The 24,737-nt window shown below is 44.8% G+C and overlaps 1 protein-coding gene across 3 annotated transcripts in view; it reads left to right on the forward strand.

Moving 5' to 3' along the window:
• Positions 1-201: 201 nt before the first annotated feature.
• Positions 202-24,737, forward strand: part of BAZ2B (bromodomain adjacent to zinc finger domain 2B) — a 1,481,286-nt gene continuing 1,456,750 nt past the window's right edge. For all 3 annotated transcript variants that reach the window (XM_085645472.1, XM_085645482.1, XM_085645489.1), the window contains exon 1: positions 202-690. The gene's annotated coding sequence lies outside the window, so the exon portion shown is untranslated. The remainder of the gene's footprint in view (positions 691-24,737) is intronic.

Genomic DNA, 24,737 nt, shown 5'->3' on the forward strand with positions numbered 1-24,737 from the left:
ATCACAATGTACGTATAAAGATATCGCACAGCAGACAAGGATGGATCTTACTTGTACGTCGCTCTTTCAGGCTCTAGAGGCTGCCGACAGGCTGACTGGAGGCTGGTGCGCCGTTAATTCAATGCCCGAGATGGGGAGTAGGAAGCAGGCTCCGGAAATTATCGCCCGGCTCTACACAGGCTGGAGCGCCGGCAATACGACACCAGAGGCGGGGCTGTGTATCCAGGAAGAGAACGCCTCCACAGAAGCCAGCTGACAGGAACCCGCTCCCGCTGACAGAGATTTTGCACACAATTACAAGGGACTCCCGGTGTGCGCCGTCACTCCAACAAAGATACACAGCACCTCGTGACCCACAGCACAAAGTACAGCACTTGTGGAGATCGAAAGTGGCAGAAGACCCCCAGGGCTGAGGGGAATCTCCAGCGATACAGCAGGCTGACTGGCAGATCCGGAAAACAACACCTCACGCCTGTGAAGCACCGTGAAGGCTGGGCGAAGACACTGGGGCAGGGTCCGCACACCACAGCAGCGTGTAGCAGTCTTCAAGCTTAGACAACTATACAGCAAAGGTAACTGCACAAGATCTGCGCAAGATACAGGAGAGAATAACCAAAGGGGAGATGACTAGCTGCCCCCTCCGCAGATCGTCGCCAGTGTTGTAATGAAGTAGGAGTCACCAGACACGAGGTAAGTGGAACTCCGTTTATTCTAGTCATCCGCTCTCATAGCATAGAACACCAAGAGTTATCAACATTCTAATGTGAGCTCTCTTCTCGGCCGTACCAACAGGGCTGGCAGGAAGGGAGGCACGGACTGTACCACTAAGAACATTAAGTGTACGAGATTACAACAGTATGATTTTTGCAATGTTTATGGTTTTATGTGACTAATAAACTACTTTCAATCATTCATTCAATATACATGCTGTGTGGCAAATGGTTGGCTGCTCTTGAAATGGAGGAAGGGCCCTGCAGGCTTGTATGCTCTAAGAAATTTTCAACAGACCCTATTCCCCTCTAAGTGTATTATTGCAAAATCCACACGACAAAAGAGTTGTTTTGTAAGATGTAACGCATTTAATCAATGGACATCCATGAGAGCAACGAAGAGAGAACAGGACGTGGGATATGTGGCTAACATGCAGAATGCAGATACGCATGTCCCTTCATCATCTCACCCCCAGGGCACAGATTAAATTTGCTTTTTTCACATGAATTAGATTGCCGAAAAACACCCTAATTTGTAAATAGGGAAGGAATTGACCCTATCCATGTGCCTGAATATACATTCTGTGTGGCAAAAGGTTGGCTGCTCTTGCAATGGAGGAGGGCCCAGCAGGTTTGCCTGCACAGCACTGGCTTACTGAAAAGAAGGCATGAATACTAACATTAGAAAAACACAAAGAACAATGACACCGGTTACTCGGGAAACATCAGAAAGTCCGCATGTGCTTCTTGGCCATCTGTCCCTGCAGGGGGGAAAGACATTTGAGTGTGTCTTCAGAAACAAGGTGCAGAGCAATCCACTGTGCTGCTAGACACGCACCTACAAGAAATAACATATATACACGTTTGACGCTTTGTTTCACACTCCTCGCAGCTCGAGAGCAAGGTGGCGGCGTCTCTTCATAACACATTCAGAGAGGGATATCTGTTTTCAGATACACCCCACGGTAAGAGAGAGCAAAACAATCTAATTGCTCAGGTGGGCCAAGGCTGCCAGCAGTCTCTTGTGTCTATCCCCAGCAGCATACGTCATTCGCCTCTTTTGTTTATATTAAAATATAATTGCAGGTGTACTTGTTCATTTTAGTTGCATCTGCCCACTGTATCTAGCTGCAATCAGCCATCCCTTTCACACCTACGACTCACATAAGGTAATGCCACTGTATTACTGCCGCATCCGCACTGCAGTAACTCGCATTTCCGTTCCCAAGGGCCCTACGTGGCCAAATCTGTATCCTTGTATTTGTATTACTACAACCCGAAGTACACACATATTTTAAAGCCAACCTTGTTACCTGCCATTTGACAATAGGGCGGACATTCCCAAAATCATCTTAACGTGAGAAGCAAACATAACCAACACGGAAACAGCCAATAAAGGAAGGGAGAAGACGTTTCCTTTCTGTTTTTTCATTGGGGCGTGTCTGTCCTCACAGCAGGGAAATCTCCCCTATAACAGAGGCACTAAGAGGTGTCAGGTTTCTGCACTTGGCTGTCATCAGCCGAACTGAAGCAGTGATCACGGCAGGCTTCCATTGAACACTTTCCTCACCTTTGACAGCAGAGTCTGCAGCCCCACCCCTCACCCTTGGTGTCCAGCAAATGGCAGTGTGCAGAAAGAGTCATCAGCAACTACTTCGGAGTAACTAAATGAGCCCCGTCTCCTCTACCCTCACTTGTCTAGGTCTTCTACATCCAGTTACAGGAATGCGAGCATTAAAATTCCACTGTCTGGGAGGCAGTCATCACCTTCATCGTGTTAACGATGAGGCCAGTGGTATCCAAAATGGATTATAATGGCCTCCATTGCTCTGGCTCACACGCACCAAAAACACATCATGCATGCACCACACTGGCGACACACATCACCACACTTAACATGCACTCAGGATGTTAGCGCTAACAACTGTGTACGCATATAGAAGTCAAACTTTGCACAAGTGTGCCAGCAGGCCTCCTTGCAGTGACTCAGATGACAAGGTCATATTATTAATTCTCAAAAACACATTATGATGCCTCTAACCACTACTTTACGTGGTAAACAAATGATAGGGGCAGTAGCCTACAGTCAGTAAATGGGCCACGCTTGGTGCACCCCCACAGGTGACAAGACAAGGTCAGGACTGACTCATAATCAGGAGAGGCAAAGATAGGACTATGTGCACAAGCTAGGTTGGCGTGATGCCAGGTCCCAAAAATCTAAATACCAGGATACCAGGTACACACAGTGGGGCACTTAGGGCAGGGGAACACATCTGAAGTCTCTTTCCGGAGCAACAGTTCCACTTTCTTCAGTAGAAAGAAATGATGTCTGGTCTTCATTGATTGCTTGAAAATGTGTTCCTTGAAGGTGAGATTCGTATCCAGGTTGGATACAAATGACCTGGCAAACGGTAAAAGTTGGAGTTTGAAGTATAGAAGATTCAGGTAATTGAGCCAGGTTCGTATAATTTCTTGCTTGTCCTCCTTGGTAAATAAAAGCAATTCTGTCTTGGTGAGGGTTGCATTTCAAGGCAGGTGCTGGAGTACCAGGTCAAAAGAAGTGCAGGCAGCGTTTGAGGTTTTGGATGTCAGGAGCTGCGGAATCTTCCCAGTAGAGTTGTTTTCTGTCAGCCTCTTGGTGAATTTTCATTCTGTTAGCAGTCAAGAGAGCCCCAAGTGGCTCCATGTAGACACTAACCATGACTGGGGACAGTATAGAACGCTGGATGACTCTGCAGGTGATAGGGATCTTATGGGACTTGCAGATGCACATGTAGACGAACTGCCATTGGTTGCAAATATAGGAGGAGAACCTTTGAAGGATGTTACCAGTGAATCCCATTTGAGAACTTAGGGTGTGGATGAGAGTGGTATGGTTGATGGTGTCAAAGGCAGCTGAGAGGTCCAGCAATGTCAGGAGACATTGGGGTTATTTTCATCTGTGGTCAGGAATGCACGATTTCCGATGTGTAAAGTAGCTGACTGTGTCCTGCACTGTGATCTGACACCAGATTGGTAGTTATGAGGAGGTGGTTGGTATTGACATTATCGTGGAGTTGAGCATAAACTGCATGTTCAATGATCTTGCTAATGAAGAGTAGGTGAGTGATGGGCCAGTACTTGGCAAAGTCGTCAGGGTCTAATGTAGGTTTCTTTAGAATTGGGAGGATCGGGCTTGTTTTGAGAGCTTCTGGGAGATGTATTCAGTGAGAGAGCAATTCACAATGGGAAGTAAGAGTGAGAGAGCTTGAATTATGGATGATGATACAATATCATCTTCATAGATGTTGTCTTTGAGTGAGTGCAACAAGATCTGCAAGAGACAGGGCTTTGAATGATGGTCATTGAGGAATACAATGGGAAGTAGTAGGTCTAAGAGGAGCAGGTTTGGTGTTGTTGATGTGCTCTTGATTCTTATGTATTCTCTCATTGAAGAAGATGTCTGTGAGGACAGCAAAGACTTACCTGAATATACATTATGGCCCCCTACGATAAATGTTGTACATCACCTTTACCCACAGAATAGGGAGTACTGCCTCTTTAACTGCTATGGTACAGGAGATGAAGGGGCGGGGTTCCACCTAGGCACCCGAAGAGGAGACAAATAAAATTGGATAAAGCGTGACCCAAAAGGAGTGCTAGGCAGAGACAAGGGGAATCAGCTGAAGACGTCGGAAAGCGAGAAGACAGCTGTACCAGAAACGCTGCTGCAAAGAAATCCACTGGATATAGAGACTCGAGGAAACGTCACCGAACCAAGTAAAACACCAGAGGTGGACACTGCATTCCACCATAAGATGGTAGAGAAACTCCAGAGCAGAGCACCCCGCAGAAGTGCTCCAACTCCGAGCCACGTTCCAGGAGGAGCGTGGTTAGAACAGGTGCAGCTAAAACTTCAGGGTTGGGGGAGGCGGGATCGCAAGGAAACTGCTTTATCACCGGGTGGGGTTAAGGAAAACCTATGCTGAGCTCTCATCAAATTCCATTAATACCGACATACATAAAGGGTGAAAGTGAGTTTACGAGTTTCCATTGAGAGCCACGAGAAGGCTAAAACAACACATAGCTGGGTGTAGTTACTACTATTGTTTGTTTATTTTGTTTTACTCACTTTTTGGCTATTCTGGTGGTGTATATTGTTTATCTCAACCTATTCACCAACACCCGGTGATAACTTGGTAGAGGACTATACGATAAAAGAGAAAGGACAGTGAACTTACCTACATCTGTTTCTCTTGCTTCTAGATCCTCGGCGGGGAGAGCTCCGAACCTTGGACAGAGACCCTTTGGAAATAAAAGACAGAGACATTAAATGCCTGGATCTTTTATTAAAAGAAAAATAAAACTTTTCACCATTCCTTACTTCACTTGTTGTATACAGTCAATTGTTTCCCGCCAATACAAACCCGACAAGGTCGAAAGACATTGCATTTGTCTGTGGAGTGAGGAAGGTGTAAGGAAATGCCTCTTTTTGTATGGTCACCCCTGCGTTTCTGGACTAATGCTGCTGGTTTTTCGACTCTGAGAGTGCACTGATTCCTGCTAACCAGACCTCAGTGCCTGTGCCATTACCATTAAACTGGTATGTTGAATAGGCTTTTACCTACTTGGCTGAACTAACTTCCCTGTACATCCCTAGTAAATGATACCCAGGGCATCTAAGTTAGAGGGTAACCCCAGGAATTGCAGCACTGGTTGTGACACCCTGGGTGGGGCACAAGTAAAATGGGACTCCCAGACCACCATTTGCATCCTGGAAAAGCAGTTTTGCCAACTGGCTTGACTTTGCCATTTAAAGCAATGGCAAGGTTAGGCTTCCAGCTGGTATGTGTGTAAGTCACCCCTATGGCAAGCCTATTGAGTCCTAAGGCAGGGTGCAAAATATTCCACAGGCATAACATGTAATTTCACGTGTTCTGATAGTAAAAATGCAGAACTGTACTTTTTTACTGTGGAAAAGCTTGGTAGCCCAATTGGCGACTGCCTTCAGCTGAACCCTGGAAAAACCGAGAGATCATGCTAATGGGGAAAGCCTCAGATATCTGGTCGGACGAATGGTGGCCCTCACAATTGGGAGTAGCCCCTGTTCCTAAACTAAGTGTTAAAAACCTAGGTCTAAAACTGGACCAGGCGTTAACTATGAAAGACCACATTGCTGCCACTACCAGCTCCTGCTATTTTAGTTTACGTGTACTCCGCAAAATCCTTCCTTACATGCCTATTAACCATCGTAGAACTCTAGTGCAGGCTATGGTAATTAGCCATTTGGACTATGGAAACGCTCTGCTGGCTGAAGTGGAAGAGACCCTGCTTGCTAAATTACAAGTGATTCAGAACACTGCAGCCAGAATGATTCTGAATCGCCCAGCAGGTTCCTCCTCTGCCCCTTTGCTCAGAGAGTCACACTGGTTACCTGTAAGGAAGAGATCATATTTTAAAATCTGCTGTCTCACCTATAATACTTTGAAAGGTAGAGGCCCTCATTATCTGCAAAAGAAACTCATAAAATATGCACAGTGCAGAAATGTCAGATCTAGCCTTCTACAGGTACCCCGTATACGTTTGAGTCGTAAAGGGGGTAAAGCTTTCGCATATCTTGCTCCAAGATACTGGAATAAACAACCCATGGCCCCTGCGTAAAATCTCCATTTACAGCACCATCAGGAAACAACTAAAAGCCTATCTGTTTGAATCTTTTCAGCTGGTTCAATTTCTAGCATCAGGTATCATTTCTAGGCAAGCGCCGAGATGCCCCCTGGTGAGTTGTGCGCTATAGAAATAAAGATAACATACCATAACAGAGTTACAAGCTGACCCCCCAGCTGTGCTAACTCTGGAACGGTGTGACCAACATGGGTCATCCAAGGTATCAAACAACTTGTTACATTATTCCTGACAAAATTAATGTAGCAAGGGACAGTGTGCAACTTTAGTTTAGTTGCCACTTTGTTGCCTTTAGTCCCCTGTGCCCTTAATGGTTGCTCATGGGGTCCTTTCACAAAAAAGCGTTCTGCCCTGCTGGGGAAACATGCTAACTACTCCCAGGAAAGGATACAATAAGGGCCTGCTCTGGAAAGAGGGGTCACCTTCCCCGTGTAGGAAGCCACATGGGTGCTGGCCCAAAAGGCGAGTTGCAAAGACGAAGCCGCATTTAATGGGCGAATGGGTAACACTTGGGAGAGGAGCTGCTCCATTGTTGAGGCAGACAAGTGAGCACTAGGGGCAGAAGAGAGGAAAACAGTTGCCAAACTAGTTTTCCAGGGGCATGTAGCCCCCTTGGTAGCCACACGTCTGGGTTGGGCTATGGAGTTCCACAAGCCTGCAGAGGAGTCCTGACATATTGGAAGTGGACAGAATGGTGCATCCTGGGATGCCCAGATGTCACACTTCACAAGAAGTGGTCATCAGGTAGGAGGAAACCTGGTAGCCCATTGGCTGCCAACCGCATCCTGTCCTGAATGCATTCTCTGATCATAAGTAGGGCATCCCTATTTCCCCAAATTCATATCTTGACTGGACTGGAAGAAGGACCAAAGAAGGACTGCCTTGCTGCATTGTAGAACCATCATCATCATAACTTTATTATCGATCACAAAGAGCTTAAAAAGTGCATCACAGCCAGATACATATATTGCAGACGCCAGGGTGATTATAAAATACCAGAAAATAGAGCAGTCTATAAAAAAGGACAGTTAAAAATACCATATGAAAATTAAAACCATATCAAAATACATATCATGAATATGAAATACATATTAAAAAATAGATATATTACACCAAACACTTTGAGCATCTAATCCATAAAGCCAATAGAAATCTTGCTAAGCCAAAAACCACTACTCTGCTGGTGTCTGTGCTAAGAATTCCAAGCACCTCTAAATAATGTCCAGGTCTGGTAAGCCTGCACAGGGGGATAATCTACTTGGGCCTCAAATTCTCATAGAGTGGGAAAAAAAATAACATGGACTAAGGATTCAGGGCTTCCTTTGCAAGCCAGACATAAAACATCAGAAAGTGCATTGCTACGCCACTTACTTCAAAACAGCTTAGTGGGGAGTGTCTTATATCTAAATTGTAGAAACAATTTCCGTGCAAGTGGGAGTACAATTTCATCAATGGTATCCTCAAAGGACGGGAAAGGTTTGAAATCTACCTACTCACGAGTGAGTGAGCCCTTGGGATTTGACACATCCTTCACCAGGATAAATTCCCAATAAATGGCCTTTACCCTGCTTTTCGAAATCCAGCTCAACTTCTCCGGATTTATCCAATATTCCTCCAACCCCAATTTCCTCAATAATTCCCTAAGGGAACAGAACCAGGGAATTCTACTTATCCTGGGCTGTGTCATAGGGTCCCTAACAACGACTTGATAGGGAGCAAGCTCATCAATCATCCATAGACAATGCCAGAACAATAGGTGCTTATAGCCCATCTTGTGGGCAATTTTTGTTTCGTCCAGTTCCAAAAGGATAAGGGTCAACGAAGTGCTAACTAGTAAGTTAAGGAGTGATCTTATAAAATGATGTTCGGTTGCAGAAAGGCAATCAATGTTCGCACTCCCCCACAATTCTGCTGCATACATAGCCGTTCCTAGTGCTTTTGTGTCATATATTTCTATTGCTGGAGCCACTTTCCTAGACACCTTGCTTCTTTAGATATTAGTTATGTGGGCAGTCTGATGAATTAGGGACAGATATACTTTCTCTATATGGGGAGTCCAACACAGATTTGGGGTTAACTGAATCCATAAATAATCAAATACGGAGACTAGTTCGATAGTGCAGTCGCCTACATACATACATCTCTTGGATGTTTTTGAAGTACCCTTGGAAAACACCATATACTTTGGTTTTGAATCATTGAGCTCCAGACCACGCTCATCACAAAAAAATGTAGCATCATTTAATAGCTGTTGTAGCCCTTGGGGAGACTTTGATATTAGTAGCGTATCATCAGTAAAGAGAAGAGAAGGGCAGGAGCCCTGCTCTCTCCGACTTTTGTGGCATCACTCCCATCTCCATCAAGAAATCCTACTACCTCATTAATAAATAGCGAAAACATGGTGGGTGCTAGAATAAACCCCTGTCTAACTCCACAATATATCATAAAGGGCGCAGTAAGTTGTCCCTCTTGTCCCCTCCTAACTTGGGCTTTATTTGATGAATGACGCTGGATAAGAATATCCAGTACATTTTGTGGAATCCCCATCTATGCCACCACCTTCCAAAGTTTACATTGAAGGACCAAGTCAAAAGCTACTCGCAGATCCACAAAGGCTACGTACAACTTCCCCCCTTTAATGAAAACTTCTTTCCAGTAAATACAAAGGAAACAAAAGACCTGATCCAAGGTACTGATATTGGCACGAAAACCCACCTGGAAGTCAGACAGAATATTTTCTTCCGAGATCCAATCCTGGATACAGGCCAATATCTGCTTGCAGAAACTGTTCTGCACAGAATCGATTAAACTAATGGGCCTATAACTCCTCGGATTGGCCCTACTCTCTTTCTTAAAAAAATTGTATATTCTCAGCTGAGTTCCATGAGAGGGGAATTTCTATGCCCAAGAGGATTGCATTGGATAACGTATTAATATAGGATCTTCTCTATATAGATCATTGGGAATTCGATGAGGGCCGGGAGCTCTGGCTGGGATGCAGGAGCTGATAGCTACCTGAGTTTCTACTAGTGATATTTCAAGAACTTCTACAGTGCCAAATGGGAGATGTTCCCACAAAACTACATTCTCCTCATCCTCCTTACTGCCAAAAGAATACAGGCCCACAAAGTGGGATACCCACTCTTCCGGCTGTACAGTAAACTCTAGGGCAGACTTGGGTCCATTCAGGCAAATGGAGGCATTCTTCTAAAAGGACTTGTTGTCCTTGGTGACCAGGGCACTATGTAGAGGAGACCATAAAGGACATTCCCACTGTTTCTTGGCATGATCTGTTGCCCATCTCTATCTGGCTCTACATTCCACCATATCTTGGCGAAACTTAGATTCCACTGCCTGTAGAAGTTCTCCCTTGGCCTTTCTTCATTCCTTGTTGTACCACTCAGTCACAGGGGTCTGCCTTTTCCATCCTCGTTTAGCGTGACATTCCCTCCTTTTTTTGTTTGACCAAATATTTCCCTGATCTGCATATAAAGTATCACATGTTGGTTGCTCAACTTCTCTATAATATCCACTCTAGTGAGTTCAGACAACACCAACACCTCCTCAAGCACTTTAGACTTAACAGCTTTCAAGGCCTCAGGGTTTTGCCCCACCCAATCCCATTTAATCGTTCTCAGATTATTACTATGGGATAGCCTGCCCAAGTTGCTCGACCCCTTATGTTGAGTTAGCACTCCCCATAATTAATTAAAGAAAGACTCAAAGTATTGTGGTCGCTATCAGATCTTTTGACCACTTTCATATCAGACACAGTGGGCCACAGACTAAGGTCGAACAGGCAATAGTCAATTCTGCTAGCATAGCCAGGTTTATTAAAGGTCATTCCACCATTGGGATCAAATTTGGTCCTGCCGTTTGTGGCCCTCAAATCATGCTGTAGCGTAAGGGCCCGCACTTGTCCTCCTCTCTTGGTCCATCTAACAGTTGGGAGTTCTAGCTGAGGGATTTTCCAAAAGCGATCCCACTCTTCAGTCAAATCTAATGGCACGTCTTTTGCCACACTGCAGCAACAGTACAAATTAGCCGAGTCAGCGCTTCGGTTACACGCAGGTTCGACACGCACTTCGCACACACTTGCAGCCTGGAGCCACGCTGCCGGAATCATCCCCACTGGAGGATAGAGTACTGGATGGTCATCTCACTGACAGCACCATTTCACTGAACTATAAAAAACTGGTCAACAACATCTCGGATCCTCTCCGGGCCCTCCGAGAGAAGTGGACCGGAGATGGCGTAGAGATGGATGATGAGGAGTGGCAGGAGGCTATCTCCTCTCCCAGGGTGGTGGCGATACCAGCTCGTCTCCGACTTGTCCAACTAAAATTTCTCCACAGGGTCTATGTAACGGGGTCTCAATTGGTACGAATTGGGAGGGCAGACAGGGGCGCTTGTAGACGGGGATGCGGCCAGCTGGGAACCTTTTTCCACATAGTCTGGGAATGTGAACTGATCCAACCCTATTGGCTTGACATCCATGACATTATTAATACTGTTTTGTCCGTGCAGCTCCGTGTGGAAGCCCGTAGGTGTCTTTTAAACATCTGGGAACCAACCGATTTAAATGTTTGCTTGACACAATGGGTTACGTTGGGACTAATGCTAGCCAAGAGGAATATTGCCCAGCGATGGGGGGCGCCGCTCCCACCTACAGTTCAGGATTGGGAAAAAGACTTGGATTGGGCAATGTTCAAAGAAAAAACTGTGTATGTGTCCCGTGGATGTCCCAAAAAATGGTCTTGTGTATGGGGCTTGTGGAACTCCTATAGAGGAGAAATATGTCAGCCTCCTTTGACTCCTTCTATCAATGATCCCCCCTCACCCTAGATCTTCCACCCTGTATAAATGTATCCTGTGACTTACCTACTGTACCGGCGATGCCTACTGTATTACTCCCTCTGGAATGTCGATGTATTGCTGATGTCTGTTTCTTAATAAAAATGTTTTTTAAAAAAAAACAATCTAATGGCGCGGAGGCAAGGGGCTCAAATGTACAATTAAAGTCCCTAGCTACCAACAGAGGGGTGTGTTTGCTGTGTATTCAGTGAGGGCATGGTCTAGAATGCCTATGGTATTGGTTTCCACTGTACCCAAGCCCACTCTATTATATACATTTAAAATTCTGATTTTTAGTCCTGGGTGCAAAAGGAGATCTATTGTCAGAATATCCAAGGAATTGACAGGGACTATTTTGACTTTGAACCAAAGTGCAATTTTCACCCAAACCACTAAGCCACCCTTTCCTGATTGCATTGATACCATAAGATGAATTCCCACATCTATAGGGAGTGGTCAAGCTCCAGGTTTCTTGAAATAAGATCACATCGTGAGAATCCACAAAATTGCCCCATTCAGGTTCTATAAGCATCCTAGAGATCCCGGCAACATTCCATACCAACATTGGGTACAATGATGGAATTTGGTTCTGGCCTGTGCTCCAAAGTTGCGCCCCTTTCCTCCTCAAGGTGGGACACTGCTATCAAAACCATCTACTAAACCTACTGAACCAAGAGTTTATAGGGCCCAAACAACCTGATGTTTAGCAGGAGACCATAGCAAAGGAGGCCACATAGAAAATGTTTCCCCCAGAGCAGGGCTAGGAGTCATTTCATCACCCTCTAAGCACCACAATCCTCCTTCCTGAAGTCATCCCTTGTCACCAACCAAAGTGTTGTGGAACCAGCAAAGAGAGGCTGCACCGGCGTGGACTACACCTGCTGAACCTGGTGGCTAGCAAGGGAGACGGGCTGTGCTTGCTGTGTCCTGCTTGAGGAGAAGCCCTCTCCAGAGTTCAACCAAAGCCAAGAGACTCCAAGAGTCAGTGAGCAAGTCTCATGTTCAAAGCACAGGGATACACCAACTGAAAAGCCTGCTGGTACAAGGTGGTAGCCCAAAGTCTTCAACCCGCCACCAACCCCCGCCATGCAGCACCAGGAGCCAGGACCTGATGCACAAAACTGCACCCAAGCTTGCTGTACCTGGAAGTGTCATCAAAATGTAGCTGGGAATCCCAAAGGATTAGTTATTGACCCAGGAAGGGTTGGTCTGTGACCGCAATACTAGATATCCGGAAGTCCAGTGGTGACTGGACTTTTGCCAGCACCGAGAGGACTTTGAGGGACATCGAATCTGTTACCAGGATTACCTCACCCACTTCATGGGCCAAGGAGTAGTCGCAGCAAGATGCTCATCGACCACATTGCACCCACAGCAGCCGTTGATCTGCAGCATCCATCATCCCTTGCATCAGGACCATTTCCATGAGAAATCCCTGCAAAGGATAAAACTGCCTGGAAATGACTGAAGACTGCTTCACCTGCTGAGGTAACTGTTACTGACTGGCTTCCTATTATAGTTGGTCACCTAAAGTGACTCCAGGTGACCACATTACAACTAGCCCAAACTGTGTTTACGGTTGAGTGAAATGCTTTGCTTTACTATACCTTGTCATTTCTATATCTCCAGAACCCTCCCTTCAGTGGATCTTTTTAATTGTGTTGTCTAAAAATACATAAAAATACAGTCTATTTTTATGAGTTGGTGTTGGATTTCTTTGGTGTCCTGTCTATTTCTTCAATTGTTTTGGTGCTGTTAAAATGCTTTAGACCTGTTCCTTTGTGTAAGCCTTGCGGCTCAGAGACACAGCCACCCAGGGTTGAGCTGAAGGTTTGACAAATGAAACCTAAGGGTTCTAAAGGGGTTGGTAAGTGTATTACATGGTGAGGTCGCACAGCCACACCATATAATACACCCCATTTCCTCACAGAAGGATATGCAGACAGCTGATTCAATGCTTGATTGTCTTGAAGAGCATTCTGCTTCTGCTGCGATCTTCAATGACGGTGTTGCTATAGTGCTTTGCATGATGTGATAAGCTGTCTGTGTGTTACGCAGAAAGACTTCAGTAACGTGAGTTCTTTGAGGGTTCTGTTTTCATTACATTTTCTTTCCTGTCTGGAGATGGAACATTTGTTGTTGGCGATGTCTTTGAAGTACGAAGGGGGTTGAAGGTTTCAGCTTGCACTTCCGTGTTTTATTTGGAGCATGGATGTTCACATAGTTTTCCAGAAAAGTATTTAAGTTGTTTAGAAATGTATTGACGTTGGACGTGGAGCTACAGGACCAAGAGATGCATTCAAGCTTTAGGTTGCGGATAGAGAAATCCTAGAAGGATATTAAGGTTTGGCATTCTCTTTTGTCAGAATTGTTTTTAAGATAAACTGAAAACAGTCTACAGTCAACAATGCATAATCCTCAAATTGTACAGGACATTAATGCAAATGTTTCAACTGAAATTATCAACCGATTTGAAATATAGGAGAAGTAATTCTGAAAATGTTACTCTTCCAGATACATTGATTGACCGTCCTATTGTTCAGATGTTCTGGAATGAGGATTGTTAACTCTCTTTTCATGATCTTCTTCGACTACATTCAGAGGCAAAATTGTTAAGCTGTTTTAAAAAAACTTTGGGTGGGAAAAGATTTGATGATATCCAAATCTATGCTTCTCAAAAAATGTAAATCTACAATGAAAATATCTATAAAAAATTGGTTACTGCAAATTTCATCAGCAGCGAATTTGGATAGACTTTTTAATGGTTTTCAAGGAAAGCAAAGCTTGTTCTTAAAAGAGCAGAATACATTTCTGGTCACGTATGATGAATGCTAACATCCCACCATTAAGAAGATGGCTATATCGACACTTTACAGTGTTATGTATTGATTTATTTATTATTTATATACCTTTTTGGTATATGCTATTATATTTTTTGATCTTTTGCTGATACTCTTATGTCTTGATTTACTTTACAAACGTTTAATTTCTAATAAAACATGGTTGAGCTGAAAAACAAAGTGTGCCCGGAAGGCAGGCACCTTCTTGGAATCACTTGTGACTCACTCAATCCTTCTGAGAAACCGTTCCCATGCTAGACAGCATTCTCTTGAAGGATCATGCTCTACCGTGATGCTACTCGCCATATAGAGAACATTGCCTACGAGTGAGGATTTTGCAATCTGTATGCTCTCTACAAAAAAACATACTTGGTATGAGTCAGCCCTTGAAGTTCTTTACAAAGTATCATTCAGTAGACCCCACACACAGTCAAACATGTCTTTGTGAAATGTTCTGCATTGGCTGGTGTCATTGCCTTTAAAATATGACATTATTCCAAGCGTTTGCCGGTAATAATTGTAGCTTAAAAGTACTGCTTTCTCAGTGGGCATGCCCAGACCTACTTAATGGTGGAATGTTAGGCTGAGAATCCTTGCTAAAAGGCTGCCATTTGGGTTGTATGGTAGAACCATGCACGCCTAAACCACACGTGGCTTAACAACGCAGTCACTACCATGACTGTTTTCTTACCACGTGTTCCTTTGGCATGCAAGTCGACTTGCTTTAGGGCAGCGCTGGTCTTTGGAATAATATTAATTACTATTCCAATTCCAATCGGTGCATCAGCAGGGAAGGTGTTGCATTTTAAATCCAGCACTGAGTTCCCTAAAGCAAGTCATTGTAACAACTTGTCTCCTACAGGAGCGCGTGGTACCGTCGCAGTAGTGACTGTATTGTAAAGGCACTGCGTGGTAAAGGATGTTCCCTGCCATTGGTTAATTGGTTTGCAGAGATCATAGGAAATCTTTCTTTTCTACCGCACTGATTTTTTTCACTAGTTTTCCACGTTCCATAACTTTGAAAATGACTTTAGTCACTCTTTGACCTTCCTTACTCTGAAAGCTAGAAACCACAGAATGCTAAAGAGCCCCAAGAAATTTTTATTGGGAATTTTTGCAGTATAGAAATGGGTATGCTCTGTGATAGGTCTGATGGCCCCAGCATTCACGTGGAATTTGTGTTTACACTCAGCCTTTCAATTGTCACAGATGTTTTTGGCTACAATAAACATCCGTTATCTGTCAATTTCGTCAAAAGACCACTTTAAATAGTGAACATGTGCTCTTCAAATTGTCTATTCCGACGACTTTAGCAAGTGCCTTGATTTTATGATGAAAACATGTCATTAAACAATTCTAATTTCAAAGTTAATACGTTGGATTTAAACGAGCACTGCTTCTTTAAAAGTAACCGAATGTTCGCCTTTTATTTTGGTTTCAACATCATGCTTCTCAAATAGTTATTGCTCAGACAGGAAACCAGGAAATGTGTCCGTTAGATGCTTGCATATTACAACTGCGCATCCAACTACAATGTCGGGATTTATGAAGAAATGTTTGCAAATTGCTACCTTTGTATCCTGAAAAATGTGTAAGAAAGGGCCTTATACTCTTGTTTTCAAATTATGCTTAAATATTTGATCTTAAATAAATGTCATTGTCTATAAAAAATCATTGTTTTTGGTGACTTGATTTTCTTCATATCTTGATCTCTGCCCTGACTTCTGCTTTTTGTTTTTTCGGTTGTTATTCTGAAAGGGTCGATTTCCTTTTGTTTCTGCTTTACAGTCACCAGGTCAAATATTTTGCAATAGATATGAAGCATGCGTTCTAGCTGTTTGCTAATTTTCTCCACAATGTTTGCGAAAGTGTTGGTTTCTGACACTTGGAACGAGAGTGTGCCAAATCAAAGGATGGTATTGCTATTTATTGTATTAAATGTACGTTTGACGTCAAAATGCGCACAACTCTTAATGTGTTCACGTTTCTGAGCACTGGTGGGCACGTGACAACCATGCACAAGCAAGGCGAATGTGACTGAACTGGTATGGGACACTGCAAAGAAGAAAGGCGGGGAGTGATGAAGTATGAACAAAACATAGGAAGGAACCCTCCTGGCAGGTTATACTACATTTGCAGTGCCAGAGCATGCTCAGGACACTGGCAGCCATGATCCTGAGAAGTTCAAACTTATAGGTGCAAGATGATGACGGAAGCATGCTCCTCTCGGGTATGTAGCGCGCTTTACAAATGCAGTGATTGATTGATTGATTGATTGATCCCGAAATGGAAGAAGAGGAAATATAACATCAGAAAGGCAAACATAAGTATCCACACTGGAGGAGAGGTGTACTAATCCGAGAGTATGGCCCTCATTGAGTGTTGCCTGCAGAAAGACTTGGCCTGTTGTTTCCCACAGAAGAGGAAAAACACATAGAATAGTGTCTGCCATTCCCAGGTCTCTGTGTTTTTCACCATTAAAGGGAAAACAACTCATAATCCCTGGTAAATTAGGGGGAAATACCAGCTGCGATCCTTATTACTTTCGGCCCCTGTATCTCCCAGCAGAGTAACAGGGATCTTGTAATGTGGGTCTGTAAGGGTAAATCTGACTCATCCAAAATGAACTGGATAGTTAGCACCACTTGGAAGAGAGGGATTAACTAGATCCTAGTGAGCAACATCATTCTGACCATGAGGAAAGGTATACCTGAAGATCCAAAATGGCCTCATCTCTCTGGACATTCAATAGTTTGTGGCCTACTGGGAGTCGTGGTTTACTGCAGCACACTTTAGTCCAGCACGTTCCTCTGCCCACCACACACAGTCTGATTTGCATATGGCTGGGTCTAAACTGGGGTGGCATGGTGAGCAAAAGAATGATGGATTTAACCCAGATCTATTGACTGGGGAGAATGTTTGATTTGCTCTGCATTCCATCCATCATCTGTGTGTCTTTTGCTTTCTTGTGCCAAGTGTGCCAGGAATGCCCAGACGTTGGTCCCTGGCTCACTGTGCCACTGGATTCAAGCTAGCCTGGCTGTTGATTGGTGATGCCCCGGAACCGGTCCCAGGATGCTTGTTTCCGGTCCAGGGTGGACCTGGCTTGGCAGTTCAGTCTGGACTGTTCCCATGAGGCACAGGGTCAAGACTGGTTTGCATATGGCTGGGTCTAAACTGGGGTGGCATGGTGAGCGAAAGAACAATGGATGTAACCCAGATCTATTGACTGGGGGAGAATGTTTGATTTGCTCTGCATTCCATCCATCATCTTTGTGTCTTTTGCTGTAACAGTTATGCCATATAAAAACATCTCCTAAAATTCCAATTCTGTGCGGCAAATACGGGCATGTTATCTTACATTTTTAAATTCAGATCACTACAAGGATGCTCTGCTATTTATTTACAATTTTCTTGTTGTAGAGTCCCGGTCTTTGGGGTCAACTTGTTTTCATTTTATAATATCTGTGCAAGTAGTGTTTACATAAAACTCTTCATATGTTACTTCATTTCCTCAAGTTCCCCATGCACCTCAGGGTTTAACAGATTTCTGTACTGCTTAATACCATTGTTAAGGACTTCTATTTCTGTCTTGGAAAGAGTGGGGCCTAACACATGAAAACTCCTAGTTTTTCTTTTGCATACGGACGTCTTGATTTTGGACCTCTGCTGACGATTGGGATCCCCAAATGGATTTCCACTCACTCTAAGCTGTAGGAAAAATTTGATTTGAGTTGTACCCTCCAGTGCCCACCTTTTTATTTATAATAAGGTCCATTCCTGTGCATCTTTATCAAGAGGCTCTTTGCAGGTTACACATGCACATGTGTGCAGGCTGACCAAGGAAGACTGTTGCCTCACTCAGCCTGGCATCTACGAAAAGGTCGGCCTTTCATAGATGACTGAACTGATTGTGGCCTCTCAAGGGCTAATAATTGAATTGGCCATGGTCGCTGCGAAATCATTGATACTGCACTGTGCTGTTGTAACCTTTGAACAAATGTGCATCCACTCCCATGTGACTTTGGAATCTTGGTGTGTTGTTATGCACCATGTATTGTTTGCAGGAAACGCAAATACAAATATATATATTTTTTAAATAATTCAATCGGCTATCCAAAAAGAAATGTATACGTTCTGATTGGCTGAAATGTAAAGCTGTAGTGTTTGACCTGATTTGCACTTTCATCAAAGTGTGTCTAAAATATAATTTTTGATGGGCATAAGGCACAAAGGTCAATGACATGTCCTTTCCTTGCTGGGTCATGATCCCATATCAAGACTCCACATAGATCTATATAAGTTATTTGATCAACTTGCAACTTAAGTTAGGCTTCTTTCCATAACACAGCCGGAATGGGATTTATACTTTTGGCTGCCTTGCTGGAAAGGTTAATTGCTCTGCTGCCTAGCTGGTAGATCTAAGCCATCCAAGAGACATTAGATATCTTCTGGCAGATGAAGTGGGTAGGGATGAAATCTCCAGATGCTAGTTAGCAGCGACTTGTGCTAAGTAGTTTGTAGAGATTCGTACATGAAACAAAGAGAGGACAGGTAGAAAACTGTCTCCAGGGAGTTCACTGAAGCCTTTCAGAGACTAAACCAGGCCTCCAGTGGCACAGCTTAGCTCAGAGCAAAGGTGTGCTTCGATTTTGTTCTAAGCCACTATCTATGTTTCTTCGCAGAATATTATACCAGGGGGTGCACAGCAGTGGGTAATCATTGGAAGTGCAAGTTAGGTGTGAGGGAGTGGCGTGGCACATTAGATTGGGGCAGTGACTCTCAAGTTCTAGAATTCTCCACCTCAATTTTTAAATCCCATCAAATGGAAGAACAGTTGAGATGAAGCAGAAAGCTTTCTGAGTCTACCATTTCGGGGTCTGTTACACTTTATAAAAACTTCACATTTATATTGAATCAGGAGCAAGAGGACGAACCCTCACTGCTGATGAACCCTAGTGTATGAAGCACTTCAGAGGACTTTTAATTATGGCCTCTTGTGGACTCTGTTTTCCTGGCTAGTGGCATTAGCTCCCTGACTCTCTTATAGGGCTAATAGGAGGTCACCTTTGTGGGTACCCTAAAAAGAAAGGGCTAACTGCCTGGTCCCGCATGTCCCGGATTGGGTTCACCCGGTTCAAGCTGGGTTTTCCCCTAACTTTTTGCCTTCAGACCTCCTCTTTTTGTTGACTTTGTTAATGCTGGCCTTAGAACTCTGCACACTTTACCACACTAACCAGTGCTAAAGTGCTTCTGCTCTTTCACTAAAATATAGTGACATTGGCTTATACCCACTTGGCATATTTAATGTACTTATAAGTCCCTAGTAGAGTAGCACAACATTTGCTCAATGCCTGCAAATCAAATGCTACTAGTGGGCCTGCAGCACTGGTTGTGCCGCCTACTTAAGAAGCACCTTATCCCTTGTGAGTTTTTCCAGAAATATCCCTCGCAACTTCTAAAATCTTACCTGGCGGTGCTTGAGGCTTCCTCGGAGAGTGGCAGTCTCCTGCCGGATTGGCGGCATGCCGAAATTGTTGTGTTCTTGAAGCCGGGTCATCCGCCAGAACAGTACTCATCATCCCACCCGATCTCTTTACTCAACGTGGGAACTAAACTTCTGGCTAAGGTGATCGCCAACTGCCTGGTCCCGCATGTCCCGGATTTGGTTCACCGGTTCAAGCAGGCTTTATGCTGGACCGCGCTATGCGGCATAATATTAGGCATGCACATAATGCCGTAGCCGGGTCGATAAGCTTGGGACTCCAACCACGCTCCTGTTGGCGGACATGAACAAGGCCTTTGATTCCCTCAGTTGGACGTATCTCTTTTCCTTGCTCGGCCGTCTAAATATCGGCCCCGGTTATTGAATTTTATCCACTTGCTGTATACAGACATCACCACCTCGGTCCGAGTGGCCGACTCGGTTTCCAGACGCTTTTCCGTCGGGCGAGGGACGCGTCAGGGCTGCCAACTCTCCCCTTATCTTTTCGCACTCGCCATGTAGCCGCTTGCGGCCTGGATACGAATAGACGCACAGATGTGTGGTTTTGAATGGGCACCCGGGAGTTCCTGATTGTATAGCTCTTTATGCGGACGACATCCTGTTTTTTCTCACGAATCTCAACCGGACTGGTCCGCGTCTTCTTCGCATTATGCAGATCTTTGACGAGACCTCCGGCATTTATATGAATCGGGGAAAATCCTTTTTGTGGCCGCTTTGGGGAGGGGATCGGCTGGGTGACTGGTCGCGAGAAGTGGTAGTAGTCCCGAATGGCTTTAAGTACTTGGGGCGTATTTCTCTCAGCATCTCAGGCATTGGCATGGAACAAGAACCTCGCCCCCCTATGGATACAGGTGATTGACCAGACGCGCGTGTGGTCCCACCTACCCTTATCTCTATTTGGCAGGTCCACTATCTTCAAAATGATTTCCCTACCCCGTCTCCTCTATCAATAACAGAACCACCCCTATCCGATAAAACTAAGGTGGTTTCGGCAATTAAATGCCATTCTAGCCCACTTTCTTTGGGGCGGGGGCGGTGCGTCGCGAGTAGCCCTAAGGACTTGCTTCCAGTCTACATACTACGGCGGAGTGGCCACCCCAGATATCCAAGAGTACTACATGGCCTCACATCTTCTCGTTCTCAATGATTGGTAGTGCGGCAATCACGGAGACCCGGCGTATGCTGTAGAGCGTTGGCTGCTGGGAGACAATGCACTCCACATGGTTCTTTATTCAGTGGCGCTGCTTAAGGGGCTACCGCCCGCTACAGCCATGATCTTTAAGATCTGGAAGTCTGCGCTCCGCCTGATGGGTTGGTGGGAAAGAATCACCAGGGAAACCCCACTGTGGACCAACGAACAGCTGCCACAGCTGGCGCAATTGTCCAGCTTTCGAGGCAGGGGAGCTATCGGGATTGACAAGGTGGCGACAGTTGTACATGGATGCACCCTCAAGTCCATTCTCGACATACAAACGGAATATGATATGCCCCGCACGCAATTCTACCGCTATCTTCAATTCAGGCATGCCTTCACCCCATACATATCACACCTCACAGAGATTCCCAAATGTAACCCCATCGAGGCAAAAGTTTTTATGGGCAACTTGGGGGACCATAAAATAACCAAAATATACCGTACACTTGCAGTATATAACACGCCTACCACACTACACAAAACTAGAGAGGCATGGCAGCAGGATCTAGGTCTCTTAGAGGAAGAAGACTGGGCAGAAGCCCTGGAATTCCCGCGCAGCGCAGTAATCGCAACCCGTCTGCATTTTATCCAGTTTAAGTACCTAAATAGAGCCTATTATACTAGGCACAGACTGTGGCGTGCTGGGCTAATTGCGTCCCCGCATTGCCTATGCTGTGGATCCATGAAGGGTACCTTCCTGCACACCGTGTGGTCCTGCCCAACATTGTCGAAGTTCTGGAGAGGGGTGTTTGCATGTCTATCTGAGGTTTTGGGGTGGGACGTTCCATCCTCGCCAAGGTTGGCCATGCTGCATTTACGGAGGACCTAGGTGGAAATAGGTACAAGCTCCACCTCTTGTTTCTGGGCCTCACGCTGGCAAAAAGAGACATTGCCCGGGCCTGGAATCCCCGCCGTCACTCGGGGTATGGAAGAAGGGTCTAGATTTTTGTATGGGCCTGGAAATCCCGGGGGGAACAACCTTTACAACGCAACTTTTACAACGCACTACACTTACAACGCATTTTTTACAACGCACAATCCATTACAACGCATGACATTACAACGCAAGACACTACAACGCATTTTTAAAAACTACCTTTACAACGCATTCCATTACAACGCATACTACCATTACAACGCATACCATTACAACGCATAATATAGTAATTTTTACCCCTATACTATCCAACACTTACCCTACTATTGCACCCCCTGGAGTTAGAATAGTAATTTTTACCCCTATACTATCCAACACTTACTCTACTGTTGCACCCCCTGGAGTTAGAATAGTAATTTTTACCCCTATACTATCCAACACTTACCCTACTGTTGCACCCCCTGGAGTTAGAATAGTAATTTTTACCCCTATACTATCCAACACTTACTCTACTGTTGCACCCCCTGGAGTTAGAATAGTAATTTTTACCCCTATACTATCCAACACTTACCCTACTATTGCACCCCCTGGAGTTAGAATAGTAATTGTTACCCCTATACTATCCAACACTTACTCTACTGTTGCACCCCCTGGAGTTAGAATAGTAATTTGTACCCCTATACTATCCAACACTTACCCTACTGTTGCACCCCCTGGAGTTAGAATAGTAATTTGTACCCCTATACTATCCAACACTTACCCTACTGTTGCACCCCCTGGAGTTAGAATAGTAATTTTTACCCCTATACTATCCAACACTTACTCTACTGTTGCACCCCCTGGAGTTAGATTAGTAATTTTTACCCCTATACTATCCAACACTTTCCCTACTGTTGCACCCCCTGGAGTTAGAATAGTAATTTTTACCCCTATACTATCCAACACTTACCCTACTGTTGCACCCCCTGGAGTTAGAATAGTAATTTTTACCCCTATACTATCCAACACTTACCCTACTGTTGCACCCCCTGGAGTTAGAATAGTAATTTTTACCCCTATACTATCCAACACTTACCCTACTGTTGCACCCCCTGGAGTTAGAATAGTAATTGTTACCCCTATACTATCCAACACTTACCCTACTGTTGCACCCCATGGAGTTAGAATAGTAATTTTTACCCCTATACTATCCAACACTTTCCCTACTGTTGCACCCCCTGGAGTTAGAATAGTAATTTTTACCCCTATACTATCCAACATTTACCCTACTGTTGCACCCCCTGGAGTTAGAATAGTAATTTTTAACCCTATACTATCCAACACTTACCCTACTGTTGCACCCCCTGGAGTTAGAATAGTAATTTTTACCCCTATACTATCTAATACTTACCTTAAATGCAATTTAATATTATGCGTTGTAATGGTATGCGTTGTAAAGGTAGTAAGCGTTGTAATGGAAATGCGTTGTAAAGGTAGTTTTTAAAAATGCGTTGTAGTGTCCTGCGTTGTAATGTCATGCGTTGTAATGGATTGTGCGTTGTAAAAAATGCGTTGTAAGTGCATGCGTTGTAAAAGTGTGCGTTGTAACAACATACATCCAAATCCCGGTCCTCGAAGCGAGGGGGTGCGCTCTGAAACACTGCAAAATTTGGAAAAGGTGGGCTGATTATAGGGGGACTTTATCTTGAGCCTCCTCCCCCATCAGATACTGAAGAATTATTGCTATGATTCTAGTGGACTGGCATTGGTGTAGTATACATACTGGATGGGTCTACGGGTGGCAGAGACTCTCCCTATATGTGAGACTATTCTACTTGTCAGACAGAGGCAATGTGGCACAGTTGTTTATTCTTTTTTTGTTTTTATTCTTCTTTGCAATTTATCCTTCGTATGATCAATACTATATCATTGTTCAAAATGTGGATAAACATATATGTCATCTTGTATGCATACTTTGGGTTCTCTTTTACCTTGGGCAGCTAAGATTGCAGAGACACATATTAATTCCATTCTAACAGCATTTTTGGACAACCACGGTATCCTGGATCTCTCGCAGAATGTTTTCTGCCCAGGCCACAGCACCGAGACAGCTCTACTTGCTGTGACCAAACATCTGCGGACCGTTCTGGATGCTGGAAACACCGCGGCACTGATACTGTTAGATCTTAGTGCCACGTTCGATACAGTCTCCCACCAGATTCTACTACATCGCCTGGAGGAGGCCGGTATCGTCGGCTCAGCTCTAGAGTTGTTTAGATCCTTCCTCTCTGAGAGAACATTTCAGGTGACCGCTCTGCCTTTTCTCTCTCGTGTCCAGTTTATCGGACAGGGTGTGCCACAGGGCTCTGCTCTGAGTCCTGTACTGTTCAATCTGTATGTTCAACCATTGGCTGTGGTGGCCAGGGACTGGGGTCTCTCCATTGTCCCTTATGCCGATGACACGCAGTTGGTGGTGGTCCTCTCCGATGACATTACACGGGATGCTCCAAAATTCAGGAGCGGTCTGGCGGCAGTCGCGGAGTAGATGACCGCTAACTGTCTCCAGCTCAACGAACAATAAATCTGAGGTGTTGCTGGTGGGGAAAGATACTGAGTTCTGGAGTGAGCATTGGTGGCCAAATATCCTTGGGAGCCCACCCACCCCTAAGTTGTTGGTAAAAAATCTAGGGTGTGGATGGACTCGACCCTCAGCTTTCAGGATCACATCAAGAAAGTGGCAGGCACGTGTTTTGGCTTACTCCGGGGATTGAAACCCCTGTTGGGGTACTTTGATCCGTCCACCCGACAAATGATTGTCCAAGCGGCTATCATGTCAAGGTTGGATTACGCCAGTTTACTCTACCTGTGAGTAAATAAGGCTGAGGTCATACATCTGCAAAGGGTCCAAAATGCGGCAGCCAGTGACCTGCTTGGGCTCCCTAGAAGCTGCCCGACAACCGGTGCCCTTCGACGGTTACATTGGCTACCGATGGCCAAGCGCATCGAATTCAAGGCCCTTTGCCTGGCCTATAAAATTCTGAAGACCTCTTCCCCGGGTATTTTGGCCAATCTGTTAGTGCCTTATACACCCTTGCGCCATCTGCGCTCCTTG

The sequence above is a fragment of the Triturus cristatus genome, chromosome 3_1 (genome assembly GCF_964204655.1).
Source record: "Triturus cristatus chromosome 3_1, aTriCri1.1, whole genome shotgun sequence".
Taxonomy (NCBI): domain Eukaryota; kingdom Metazoa; phylum Chordata; class Amphibia; order Caudata; family Salamandridae; genus Triturus; species Triturus cristatus.